Genomic DNA, 15484 nt, shown 5'->3' on the forward strand with positions numbered 1-15484 from the left:
GTTGGGGAATTGGTTTTAGGATTCGTTGAAAGGAAATTGCCGTGTAGGAGAGGAGTTTTAGGCATGAATGGGGTTTTAGGCTAGTTATTTTAGGAAAAAAAAGACCTTTTTTTTTTTAATCTTTTTTTGTATTTTCTGATTTCGTTCTTTTTCCTTTTTTTTGCAAATTTCTTTTCTCTTAAAAAATAAAAAATGAAAATAAGATTTATTCTAAAATGTGACTATTTTTAAAGTTTTCAATTTTTAAAATAAACTAACTAAAATTGACATAAAAATCAAAATATCTAATCTAGACCTAAAAGAAATATTTAAAAGCTAAATAGGGTGTAAAACTTATGTCCGGTCAAAAATTAGGTGTTTACAAGTACCAATAAGGGTTGCGGCAAAGTAGTAAGCACTTCATCTTAATGAGAGATTTCGGCTTCGAACTTTCTGGGTATGCAATCGCTTTTATTAGGAAGCGATTTATCCCCCAATATGAAATTTTTCAACATGAATCCGAATTTAATCGAGTCTCAATACGTATATCAAATACCGGATGTGAAACCAAATATAAAAGGTAAGCCATGTGAATGTAGATGTAGCACAGCTAATATTTTCAATTCAACGGGGCCCTTTAATTTCCCTTATATTAATAAATTAATAACGAGGTCCTTTGACATCACACGACATAGAGTAATGGGTAATATTAGTAATTTATATGAAACTATGATCCATGTGGTGGCTTTAATTGTCCTAACAAGGCAACTCAGGTTAATTTGGTGTTCGAAATCCGTATTGGGATCCGACTGATTCAAATTCGTGTTGAAAAATCTTACTATAGGGTAAAAAGTTTCTTACTAAAAGCAACTTCATTCCCAGAGCTCGAACCCAAAACTTTTAAATAAGAATGGAGGAGTATACTTACCACTCACAACGTTGGATAATCTGATCGTTACTGTGGTTTTAGCTTTCTTTATTTTTCCTTTAAAGTAACCTCTTGAGTCATTAGAAGCAACCATTTCATTACGTTCATGAGTCTCTTAATAAAATTAAAGCTAATGGCTTTAGTGATTGAGCAGTGTCAAGTTGCACCACCTCCGGGCAGTGCATCTGAACTAACGCTTCCACTCACATATTTTGATGTTCAATGGTTATCTTTTCACCGTATTCGGCGGAATCATTTCTACAAGCTTCCCATTTCAAAGACAAGTTTGATCCGGTCCATCATTCCTAGTCTAATAAATTTGTTATCCCTCGCTCTCAAACACTACATACCCCTAGCTGGCAACGTTGTTTGTCCACTAAATTCATAGGGTTATCCCGAGTTACGATATGTTACGGGAGATTCTGTATCCGTTACTTTTTGTGAAACGGATATGGATTTCAATTTCCTTGTTGGAAATCATCCACGAAATGCAAAGGATTTTTATCACCTTGTGCCTCAGCTGGCGGAACCTAAGCATGCACCAGGGGTTCAATTAGCCCCCGTCTTGGCCATTCAAGTGACACTTTTTCCGAATCGTGGCATATTTGGTTTCACTCACCATCATGTCGTTGGTGATGGTCGTAGCCTTGCAGGGTTCACAAAATCATGGGCTCTTCTCAATAGATTTGGTGGAAATGAGCAATTTTTAGCCGATGAGTCTATTCCATATTATGATAGGTCCATAGTCAAAGACCCTTATGGAATAGGGATGTCTATATTGGATGAAATGAAGAAAAATAAGTTGGAGATGTGTGATATTGTGACTCCTCCTGATGATAAGGTTCGAGCTACCTTTATTGTAGCACGGAAGGACATCGAGAAGTTCAAGAATTTAATATTGTCAAGACGACCGAGCCTAACTCATGTAACATCTTTTAGAGTAACATGTGCTTATGTATGGACTTGCTTAATAAAATCAGAGACCGCAATAGGGGAAGAGATAGACGAGAATGGGATGGAGTTCTTCATGTGTGCTGCAGATTGTAGAACGCGGCTAGATCCGCCACTTCCTCCAACTTTCTTCGGAAATTGCACACTGTCGTACATTGGGAAAACAAGACATGCTGACTTAGTTGGAAAGGAAGGCTTTACAATTGTTGTGGAATTAAGCGGGGAAACCATTAAGAAAAGGATGAAGGATGAAGGATGAGGAATGGAGCACCTTAGATGCGAACCGAGCGCTTTCAGTTGCTGGATCGCAAAAGTTTGATTTATATGCGGTTGATTTTGGTTGGGGAAGGCCGGAGAAGTTAGAGTTCATTTCTATTGATAGTGATACAGGAATATCGATGTCCCTAGGTAAGTCCAAGGACTCTGATGATTTAGACATTGGTTTGTCTTTGCCCATTGTATCTTGATTTCGTCCAAGTGTAATTTTATTACTCAACTAGTAAATTTACCCGCACTTCACGCGGTCAATAAACTTCTTTTAATACATGTAGACGAAAAATTGAAAGTAACAAATATATGCAAGATATACATATGAAAGATCTTTTAGAAAAATTAATATATAAGAGAAAAGATACGAAACGGGAAAAAACCTTCAATAGAAGCATCTCATATGTGTTTTATAAGTTTATAATAGAGTTCTCAAGAAATAGTCCTCCACTCATATAGGAATAACTTTTCATATATATGCATATAAAAGTTAGTTCTATGATCAATATTGCTTAAATTATGTAGGAGTATATATTATTCTTATAAATTTGATCGATATAGAAATAAATTTTCTTGTATATGCATGTTAAAGTTAATGACTTAATTCTATCATACATACCCATTTTTTCTAGTTAGCTGCAGCACTTTCCATATAAGCAGTTTCACACAAAGAGTGGAACAAAAACAAACATATGCTTAAAAACGTATGATTATAAATTTTTCATAAGCAAATTCTATTTAGAAAAAAAAACCATATCTTTGAGTAAAAGAAATCAAATTGTTGGTAATTCAACATTTTATATGCATGATTAATACTGTGTTACCGTGTTGAGTTGGACCTTGATTAATCGGAGCGACAATGCAAGTATCGGACACCGCGCGAGAAGCCAGAAAAACAATAATGTTGTATTGCTGCAAATAGTGAAAGAAGTTTGTAAAACGCGGGCTTGTGTAGGTTGGATTATAAAAGGAAGTGCAAAATCGCTTACCTAAAACAATAAAAATCAATGCTTGTACATGTATAGTTTTAAAACCAAATAAAATGGTTCCGGAAACCAACTTCGAGTGGCTCTAAATAACAAATATATTATAAGGTTGTCTTGTTTGACAATATGGGTGTTGGAACTATCAATCCCGACTACTTTAACTTCTATAGGTAGTCAATCTTAAAAGGATACGTACATATGTGAGGTGATCGTTCTTTTGGAAGAACTCCAAATTTGTCCTTGCATTTAAGTTGGACACTTTGTTTCTGCCATGATTGGTGCTATCACTTCCGTTGCCCGCCTCGTTCTCTTCACAAAACTTGTTACCGTCTCCAGTGTCGTCGGTGTATCCGTGTTTAATTTGATGGCTTCTCCGAAATTACAGAGCACATACCATATCAAATGAAACTTGTTTAATTCAATACGTGAGCAACGAAACAACTAATAGACAAAATACTGAGTAGTACAATTAACATAAAATGAGGTGGAAAAAATATATGTTGAAGAGGAAAAGAGAATTTGCTGGCCAGTGGGAGGTAGAGGTAAAGGAGAAGGACGGAAAGTGAAGAAAAATAGTTTTAGTTAGAAAAGGGAAAGAGGAATAGTAATTAACAGAGGGAGGTTTTAAAACTGCCAATTTAAAAGGCGTGTCCTTTTAATTTTCTTTAGCAAATTAAAAGGCAAAAAAGGAGTAAAGAGGCAAAAAAATAGGAAAAAAGATAAATATGATTTCTGATTTTTTAGAGCGCCACGTAGGCGAGCCTATTGCAAGATTATATATATATATATATATATATATATATATATATATAAGATTACGTGACATTCTTTCTTTATTCAAATATTTCAGTTTAAGGTTGTGTTTGCTATAATGGAAAATGTTTTTCTTAAAAATGATTTCTTGGAAAACAAGTGATTTTCCTACTTATTTTCTTGTGTATAGTTGGATGTGGAAAACATTTTTTGCAAAACATTTTCTAGTGTTTGATTTGACGGAAATGTCAATCCAACGCCTCACTACCTCTCACCTCCTTACCCCCCCCCCCACCCCCAAATTCCAACCTTCCCTACTACCCCCACCCCGCATTTTGAAAAAGATGCTACTTTCACATAGTGGCTATTTTTATAAGATAACAAAATCTGTGCATACCTTTGAAAGTGACCTTTTTCTAAGACAACCAAAAAAATGACTACTTTGCACTTTGAAAGACAACCCAAAAAAGTGACTATGTTTATAAACTAGTCATTTCTTAAAAGTGAGACAAAAATGGTTAATTTTGTAAATTGGCCATTTTTTGAAAAGTGACATAAAAATGACTATTTTTTCAAAAACATATTTCTTGCAAAACGACCCAATATGCAAATTTGCAAAAATATCAACTTTTTGTCATTTTTCAAAAAATGATCACTTTATAAAAGTAGCCATTTTTGTGTCACTTTTAAAAAATGGCTACTTTACAAAAGTGGCCACTATCTTAGAAAGGACACATTGCAAAAATGATTATTTTAATACTTTCACAAAGAGGTTGTATTTAAAAATGGATACTTTTGCAAAGTAGTTAGTTTTTAAAAGTAACTACTTTCACAAAATGACTAACTATGAAAATTGGTTCCTTTCAAAAGTGACTATTTTTAAAAAGTATCTACTTTCACAAAGTGGCTATTTTCTAAAAGTGACTAATTTTGCAAAACGGCTATTTTTGAAAAGTAGCTACTTTTCAAAAGTAATATTTTTAAAAGCGGCTACTTTTGTGAAGTTGCTATTTTTGAAAGTTACTACTTTCACAAAGTGTCTAGTTTTGCAAAGTTGAGAGATGGGGGGTTGTTGGTAGGGAGGTGAGAGGTGGGGTTAGGGGTAGGTGGTTATAGAGGGAGGTAGTGGGGGCAAGGGTGGGGGTAGGAGGGTGGTTAAGTGGTGGGGTAGGGGTGGTTAGGTGGTGGGGTGGGGGTATTTGGGTGATGTAGGGGGTAGTGTATGGGGTGGGGAGTGGGCGTTCAGGGGTCGCGGGGTGTGGAAAGATCGAGGGGTAGGGGGTGTTGGGTGGGTGAGGAGGAGACAATGAACTTGCAATGTTACCTGTGGAACTTGTTTTCCCTACTTCCATTAAGGAAGTTGTTTTCATAGAGAAAATGTTTTTCAAGACATTTTGACCAACCAAACATGAAAAAATTGAAACATACCAAACAAACTCTAAGTTCTTGAGTATAAAGTCATGTTTCCTTTAGTGATAAAACTCCGGAGTAAAAGATAAGTTGATGGGTTTGGATCTTGAATGAAATTCTAAACGGATTTGGGCTAAATAAAAAACAGATTTGGGTAATAAAATAGGAAATTTTACTTGGTGTAGATAACATCTAATATTTACCGACATTAGCTATAATTTAATTACCTATCATAGCTATACTATGTATTTAATTACCTACCGTAGTTATCCTATATATATTTAAAGAAGAGTACTACACCAGAGAGAAAATACATTGAGAACAAAGTCTCCTTATTTCCCCTCCACCGCTATCGTCATCTCCCGCCGAAAAACTCAAGTTCTAGCGCTGTCGTTATCTCCCTCAGCCACCGTTGTCATATCAGGCAGGAAAACTCGGGAGTTCCATCGCATCGTCATCTCTCTCCACCGCCGAAAAACTCGAGTTCCAGCGCCGTCGTCATCTCTGTCACGACCCAGCTAGGGGCCGTGACGGGTACCCAGGGCTAACCGCTGAGCACCGCTCGTATTATTACTTCCTAAACTTATCAACAATCAATTTCCCAATTCATGCTCAATTTATAAAAAGAAACCGTTTCATTTAGAACAAAATACTTTTATACACATGAGCTCTTAGGCTAGCAAAACAATTCATATATACATATGCATGCATAAAGACCCTGCCATAAAACCATACGACCCACATCGAGTATCTACGAGCCTCTATAAGATGACATCTACAATTGTACACAAAAGGATCATCATAGGCACCTCCGGGACAATGGAGGGCTTTCAATCAACTAGCAGTCTCTAAGAATCCGGAGCGAGATCTCCTCCCCATCTACCTGTGGGCATGAACACAGCGTCCACAGAAAAAAGACGTCAGTACGAATATTGTACTGAGTATGTAAGGCGGGAATGAAATAAACAAACATAATGGAAGGATCATGCGTCATGAGACAAGGACATAACCTGCACAAGTGTCATAGGCAAATGTATTACTTACTTATATCACATTTTATACAATCATAATATACATGTTATCTCATCCCATACATCATTTGTGTACACCATCACATACATCATCACATCATAATCTGTATAGTCACCCGCGTCCGGGTAACCCTCACATGCCACCCACTAGTAGTGAACATGCCCGGCCCTCTAGGCTCGGTGTAAATATAGCAGCCCGCATTTGCGGTGACATGCCCGGCCATATAGGCGCGGTGGAAATCGTATCGCATCATGTACCATCTCATAGTATTCCAAATATCTCATAATCATGTTCATGTTAGCATTATTCATTATCTTTTCATCATGGCATATTTTAGCATTAAGAGCATACAATGGGCTCTAAGACAAACACACTATGTCGGGGTGACGTAAGGTCGTAACCCCCGAATATATTATGGATATTCACGAGTATCATGCCTCGCCTTGAAGGAAAGTAGGACATAAGACGAGTGTTAACGATATTAGCATCATTAGCATTATGGAGACATCATGTCACAATTTCTTGAATCTCTATAATTTAGCTTATTTACACCATTCTCATGCTCATAGGTAATTCAATAGATAGGAGAACTCATGAGTTTTTATTTAATTTAACGTAAGCTATTATTTTTTTATCCTAATCACTTTTTGAAATTCTTTGACGTAAGCTATTATTTTTTTATCCTAATCACTTTTTGAAATTCTTTGACTCCTTATACTTTTATTTAAAGTAAGCTATCAATTTTTTATCCTGTATTAATCCTTCTTTTTAATATTAGAATTTAGAAAGACTATAAGCTAAGTTATTAAATTGAACATACTATCTACTAACTTAGATATTATATTCAGTTTTGATCCATACCTAGCAATTTTATTCTTCCAGAAACAATTGTTACCCCTAGCTAATTAACGTGCAAAACAAATTGATGGGCAAGATATCGACATCCAAATGAAGAGGTTATGTACAAAAAATCAAGATACCCTTCCAAGAAAGTTCTTTATTTCGTCATTATTTGACAGAGATAGAATAAAACTCACTGTTGCCATCTACCGTCATGAACACTGCCGAAAACAGCAAATGCAAAATTGAACAAATTAGCACAAAGGAAGAAAATCAAGCCATATCCAACAAAGGCAATACTTCCTACCAGAAACATAGCACAGGAAAAAATTTGACTATCCCTAGCTGGCAACGTTGTTTATCCACTAAATTCAGACGGTTATCCTGAGTTATGTTATGTAACAGAAGATTCTGTATCCATTACTTTTTCTAAAACGGATATGGATTTCAATTTAGATTATGTGAGTGGAGTGACCGTTCAGATGCACAGCCCAGAGGTGGTGCAACTTGACACTGCTCAATCACTAGAGCTATTAACTTTTAATAAATTGCTAATATTACCAATGATGGCTTATCAATGAACGTAATCGAATGGTTACTTTATAGGAAAAAAGGAAAAAGCTAGGCTTTAGTAAATATCTTACCACAAAATGTCGTGGCGGACTGATATGTATTCTTCCATCCTTAATCAGAAGTTTCAGATTCAAGTTCTAGAAATGAAATTGCTTTTGTTAGGAAGCTTTGATGTTCGGCCTAAAATGCATATATTTATTCATTGTTTGCTTCACATTATAGTATTTTTAATCATCTTTTGAGTATTAATGATGTTAAATTGTGCTTAATATTATATTTTATTATGTAGAAATAAAAAATTTCAAAATTGGAGAGTTTGGAGTAAAATTGAATAAAACGGGGAAGAAGGAAAGAAAGGAAAATAGTGGGAGACAAGAATAAGTGGCTAATGATGGTGGCCATCATTGCTAATGATTTTGGCATTTAATGAGACCCAAGTGTCTACAATTACAAAGAAGAAAAAAAAAGAGAAAGTTGGCAGAAAACGTACCTGAAGGCTTCAGTTGACGTGCGATCAGTGAGCGTCGCGGTACAATCGCATGAAATATCAGCCTCTGATTCTAATTTTGCGTTGTGCGCCACCTGCGCGACGCACAGGTGGCGCGAGCCCGCTAATTTTCTCAGTTTGAGTTGGAATTAATTTTTAAAAGCCCAGGCCTTTTGCCATTCTATAAATACATACTTTACATGATTTTTACATAACTTTGAACCTAGAGAGAGGTTGGAGCCGTCGTGGAGACCGTAGTTATAAGATTTTACCTTCTCTTCTCTGCAATACTCATTTTTACATTTTTATTCGGATGATTTGTTATTTATCCTCCATGTCTATGTGGAGCTAAACTCTTTCGTTCTAGGGTTTTGGCCCAAACATGAAAATTGACGTTTGATTATCATTTATATCTATTGATTTTCCATCTTTGAGTTATTTATTTATTTTTGGTCTTATTGTTTGATTATTTGACGAAATAGTAGAACACTATCTATGGCGTGTGAATTGAACTAGGGATAGGGAATTTACATGCGTAATAAGAATAAATATAGCTAGTTCGATTAATCATTTCGCTAATGAGGATAGGAATATACCCTTTAGCCTCATTTAGTTGAATACGGAGATATAAATGCGTTTTTGTTATTTTCCGATGACCATAGGAATATAGGCGTTGGAGTAACATCTACAGGCTTGTGAGCAACTCGGAAGATACTCATAAAGTTAACATCAACCCGTCAACTACTAACCCATAGGTAGAACGATTTGAAGCCTCAACTGGATTGTTAGTGGTCATAACCCAAGATCTAAATAAGTAAATTACGGAATTTTATTATTGGCAATTTTTTTTTTTAAATCTGGAATTTTAAATTACTGGCAATTTATTATTGGCAATTTTTTTTTAAATCTGGAATTTTTTTTTAAATTACGAAATTTTATTATTGACCAATTACAAAATGCCATTTGGCTTTTTAAAAGAGTTAATTTTAACTTGTTAGTTTGAGGGGTATATTTGAGCCAAAAATAAACCTTAAGGGTATTTTTAGACCTAAAAGGTGGATGAAAGGATATTTTTAAACCAAAAGATGGAAGGAGGATATTTATGAGCCTTTTTTAATAAGTTAGAGATATTTATGAGCCTTTCCCGCATATATAATTGCAATGCGATCGAAACTATTGCTTTTGGTGACTTGAACTATTGGAAAGTCTATCACCAATGTGTGGCTGATATTGGATTAGACCTGTCAATGCCATAATGAAAGTTGTTAGGCGGTTGTTCGCACTTGGATTAATGATTTTAGTTTTATGGTTCATACTTCCTCCGTCCCATTTCAATTGTTATTTCAGCTTTTCCCACTCTTATTAAGAAAAAATAATAAATACAGGATATAATTTACTAAGTAACCTCTATTTATTACTCGATTGTTCGTCTCAATTTATGTAGAATATTTTTTTTAGTATGTCCATAAAAAAATGTCACAAATCTATAATTAGAGATAACTTAACTTTAAAATTTTCATTTTATACTTAATGAAATAATTTATAGACACATGAATATTCAATTTAAAACTTAACTTAATTTGGTAAGAATTGCTCATTTCCACCAAATTTATTGGGGAAACCCCATGCCTTAGTGAACCTTGCTATGCTAGCACCATCAAACGACATGGTGGTGCATGCATGCCATGACTCGGAAAAGGTGTCACTTGAATGGCCAAGAGCGGGGCTAATTGTACCCCTTGTGCACGCTTAGCTTTCGCCATTTGAGGAACAAAAGGGATAAAATTCTTTGGCATTTCGCACATGGTTACTAGTGAGAAACTTAAAATCCATATTATTGAAAGGCAGGAATGTGCACGTGGTAGCAATAGTGTGGCTCAACTACAAGTTAGTTAGAAAGAGGGAGAAAGTTAGTTAGTTAGTTAGTTAGAAGGATAGTGGAGGCTTAAGTACAGCTGTATACAGCTGTACACATGTGAGTGGAGCAAGCATAAGTTGTATAAAAGATCTACTAGATCACATGTATTGTATGATGGAATAATTGAACCTCCACCACTGCTTCTAGTTACTGCTGTGATCAGCATAAGCTCATCATGATAAGAAACTGATAAGCAATATCGATCACAAGTTTCTGGTGTATATTTTGTGTATACGATCCACTACTTTTCATGGTATTAGAGCAGCGAGATTGGGACGACTGACATTGAAGATTCTGTCATCACTTTGCATGTCGAAGAAGCTGAAAATCACCATTAATAGGTGAAATTGAAGAATCAAAAGTTTTCGAAACAAATAGATCAAAGCAAACTGTAAATTCAGTTGTGCAATGGCGCCACCAACAGTTGAAAGTACACCAGAAATGATTACAAAAATAGCACCAAAAACAGTTGCTAAACTCGAACACAATCACCCTTTATACATGCAAGCCTCAGATACACCAGGTGTGGCATTGATAGGATTTAAACTCACAGGACCAGAGAATTATGCACTCTGGAGTAGATCAATGAAACTAGCTTTGTTGGTGAAAAACAAACTTGGCTTTGTAGATGGAACATGTGTAAAAAGTGCTTACAAAGGTGAATTGGCAGATCAATGGGAAAGATGCAATGTTGTAGTATTGTCATGGATAAGTAGCACTGTTGATCCACGATTGGTAACAACCATTGTCTATGCATCTAATGCTAAACGTGTTTGGGAAAACTTCAACGAGAGGTTTAATAAGTCTAACCTTACTAGAATATATCAATTGTGGACAGAAGTGGCTATTAGACAAGGAACAGATTCAGTAACAGATTACTTTTCAAAGATGTGTGACCTATGGGATGAACTAGATGTCTTGGTAGTATCACCACTATGTGAGTGTGAGGAATCTAAAGCCTATGTTGAGCATTTACAACAGCAGAGGCTATTAATGTTCCTAATGGGGTTGAATGAGACTTTTGCTCATGTGAGAAGTGACATCTTGCTCAAAACAAGTACACCAACTGTGAATCAAGCATATTCTATAGTGGTTCAAAAAGAAAGTCAAAGGAAATTGGGAGTAGTTGAACTGAACAATGAGGGATTAACCTTATTGGCAAGTAGAGGACAACAATACAAAGGAGGACAGAATTTTAAAGGAAGAAAAGGAGGACAGTCTAACCAAACAGGTCCATCCTGTGAGGAATGTGGCTGCAAGGGATATCTGACAAAGGACTGTTATAGGCTCATTGGATATCCAGTTAACTTCAAGAGTAAAAAGAAGACAAGCTAGACAAGTTCAAACATATACAATCAAAGAGGATGAAGCAATTTCAGACCATACTTCAATAATCAGAACCATCACTCAGGAGGGGGAAGCAACTTCAGGTCATATGCTAATAATGTAGTTGCAGGTGATCATGGACAAGGACACTACCTTACTGATGAGGAGCATGCTCAGATGAAGCAACTGCTGCACAATTCAAAGGGAGGAAATGAATGCATGGCAAAGGAATGTGGCTGCAAGGGACATCTGACAAAGGACTGTTATAGGCTCATTGGATATCCAATTGACTTCAAGAGTAAAAAGAAGACAAGCCAGACAAGTTCAAACACATACAATCAAGGAGGAGGAAGCAGTTTCAGACCATACTTCAATAATCAGAACCATCACTCAGGAGGGGGAAGCAACTTCAGGTCATATGCTAATAATGTAGCTGCAGGTGATCATGGACAAGGACACTACCTTACTGATGAGAAGCATGCTCAGATGAAGCAACTGCTGCACAATTCAAAGAGAGGAAATGAATGCATGGCAAACATGGCAGGTAGCATATCACTAATGTCTAAGGCTGATGATTATGAGTGTATTGTAGATTCAGGAGCTACACATCATGTAACCTCTTGCAAGGAGTTATTACATGACCTAAAGGGTTTAAAGAATCAAATTAACAACACAATTCAATTGCCAACTGGAAAAAGGACACACATAGCAAATACAGGAAACTGTTTGCTAATGGGAACTCACCAAGTGACAAATATACTTCATGTACCTGATTTCAAATTTAACTTGCTGTCAGTATACAAGTTAACCAGGGAACTACTGTGCAGCATTAGTTTCTTCCCTGATTTCTTTGTGATGCAGGGTCTTTACAATGGCAAGGTGTTAGGGATTGGTAGAGCATCCAATGGTCTGTACCTGTTGAAGAATGCAGTTCAGACAACTGTTGGTGCAGCCATAAAGGATGTAGGTTCTGTAGACCTGTGGTATCTCAGACTTGGTTATCCATCAGAAAAGGCAATGCAGCATATTCATTCACTAAGAAATCAAGTAAATTTTGGCACTCCACATTACTGTCAAATTTGCCCTTTAGCTAAGCAGACTAGACTGCAGTTCCCCAGTAGCATAACTACATCAGATCATGCTTTCCAATTGCTTCATTTAGATGTCTGGGGTCCATACAGGACACAAACTTATGATAAAAAGCAGTATTTTGTTACAATTGTGGATGACTATAACAGATACACTTGGGTCTGTTTGATTCAATATAAAACAGAAGTGTTGGTTGTGTTGAAAAATTTCCTTATTATGATTCATACACAGTTTAATACCAAGGTTCAAACCATGAGAACTAATAATGGAACAGAATTCCTTAACTCTCAATGCAAGGAATTGTTCACTTCTCTTGGTATCATTCATCAGAGAAGCTGTGCATACACACCCCAACAGAATGGGGTGGTAGAAAGGAAACATAGACACATTCTAGAGATAGCTAGGGCCTTAAGGTTTCAAGCATCCATACCTATTAGATTTTGGGGAGAATGTGTCAGGACTGCTGTCTATCTCATTAACAAACTACCAACTGCTGTCTTGAAGGGTAAATCACCATATGAATTACTCTATAACAAAGTAGCAAACATAGATCATTTGAGAGTTTTTGGTTGCTTGGCATTTGCATCAGAGTTACCTAGATCAGACAAATTTGCCCCAAGAGCCAAACAAACTGTTTTCATGGGATATTCAGAGACACAAAAGGGCTATAGGTTATTTGATCTTCATACCAACTCCTTTTTCATCAGCAGAGATGTTACATTTAGAGAATCAATGTTCCCTTTCAACACTGACCATAAGGAGCCTGGCGATGATATGTTTCTTCCTGTCATACCTGTGACATTTTCACCTGTTTCCTCACCAGCATATGTGCACCTTGATCCTTCTACTCCTGCACCCTCTACTGCTGATGACATACCTCCTGTTACAGACTCATCTCCTACTCCTCTTCCTTCAGATATCTCACTTCCAAGTGTTGACCTGCTCACTCCTATACCATCAGGGACTGATCCCAGTCCCACTCTTCCTATCCCACCACAATCACCCTCTCCACCAACTCTTCAAGAACCCTTACCAAATCCAAGAAAGACATCCAGAGTCATCAAGCCACCAGTATGGTATAGTGACTATATCACTCCCACTTCCCACAACTGTTCCTACCCTATGGCACATAGTCTATCCTATTCAGGTCTGCACATGCTTGCCAAGCCTTTTTATGTGTTGTTTCTTCAACCATAGAACCAACAACTTTCAAGGATGCTTCTTAACATCAGCATTGGATTGATGCCATGCAGGCTGAGGTGGATGCATTAGAACAGAATCAAACTTGGGAGGTAGTGCCTCTTCCACCTGGTAAGAAGGCTATAGGTTCTAAATGGGTTTATAAGATTAAATACAAGGCCAATGGTGATGTTGAAAAGTATAAGGCAAGATTGGTTGCCAAAGGGTACAACCAACAGGAGGGTCTTGACTATCATGACACCTTCTCCCCAGTGGCCAAGATGGCCACTGTCAGGACTGTCATTGTTGTGGTTGCTTCTCACTCTTGGCCCTTGTTTCAAATGGATGTCAATAATGCCTTTCTCCAAGGAGATTTGGAAGAAGAGGTCTATATGGACTTGCCTCAGGGTTTCCAGAGGCAGGGGGAGTATGTCTGCAAGCTGACCAAGTCCCTCTATGGTTTGAAACAAACATCAAGACAATAGAACCTTAAACTCACAGAGGCACTACTTCATGCTGGATACTCTCAGAGTGATTATGATCACTCATTATTTACCAAGAAAGAAGGGGCGGACATTGCAATCATCCTAGTATATGTAGATGATTTACTCATAACTGGAAACAGCAGCAGACTGTTAAAGGAGGCAAAGGCTTTATTGAACCAAAACTTTAAAATGAAGGATCTTGGAGACCTCAAGTTCTTTCTTGGCATTGAGGTGCTCAGATCCAAACAAGGGATCCTGCTAAATCAAAGGAAGTATGCACTTGAACTAATTTCAGATGCTGGACTAAGTGGTTCTAAACCAGCCAACACCCTTCTAGAAGTTAATGTGAAGCTGACAACAGTTGCCTATGATGAATATGAGGGCAAGACTGATGACCCTTTGTACCCAGACACTACTGCATACCAAAGGCTTATTGGAAGGCTGTTATATCTGACCATTACAAGGCCTGACATTAGCTTTGCAGTCCAGGTATTGAGCCAATTCATGCAACAACCAAAGTTGCTCACTCTTATCCAAGCTTGGCGTGTTAGATGTTTTCTCACCCTCCAGCTTGAGGGGGAGTATTGAAAGGCAGAAATGTGCACGTGGTAGCAGTAGTGTGGATCAACTACAAGTTAGTTAGAAGGAGGGAGAAAGTTAGTTAGTTAGTTAGTTAGAAGGATAGTGGAGGCTTACAGCTGTACACATGTGAGTGGAGCAAGCATAAGTTGTATAAAAGATCTACTAGATCACATGTATTGTATGATGGAATAATTGAACCTCCACCACTGCTTCTAGCTACTGCTGTGATTAGCATAAGCTCATCATGTAAGTTCATCATGATAAGAAACTGATAAGCAATATCGATCACAAGTTTCTGGTGTATATTTTGTGTATACGATCCACTACTTTTCACATATTCATCCCGAAAAAGTAATTGTTACGAGATCCCCCATCACATAACGCAATTCAGGATAACCGTTTGAATTTCGTGGACAAACAATATTACTAGCTAGGGTTGTATAGTGTTTGAAAGAGCACGGGAGAGCGAATGCTTAAGATTAGGAATACTGCCTGTTTTGTAATGTGTCGTTGTGCCAAGAGTCTATTAGAAACAACCTCTCTACCCTACAAAGGTAGGGTAAGACATGTGTACATCCTATACTCCGCAGGCCCCATGTATGGAATTACACTGGGCATGTTGTTGTTGTTGGTTTGGACGAAATCGATTTTTAAATGATCCCGTCGCACATGTTGGAAAGGTAGTGAGACTAAAAAAAT

General features: G+C 37.1%; 1 pseudogene; it reads left to right on the forward strand.

Annotated features, from left to right (window-relative positions):
• The first annotated feature begins 935 nt into the window (after window positions 1-935).
• Window positions 936-2325, forward strand: LOC132609149 (phenolic glucoside malonyltransferase 1-like; annotated as a pseudogene).
• The last annotated feature ends 13159 nt before the right edge of the window (window positions 2326-15484 follow it).

Source organism: Lycium barbarum, chromosome 1 (assembly GCF_019175385.1).
Source record: "Lycium barbarum isolate Lr01 chromosome 1, ASM1917538v2, whole genome shotgun sequence".
NCBI lineage: Eukaryota > Viridiplantae > Streptophyta > Magnoliopsida > Solanales > Solanaceae > Lycium > Lycium barbarum.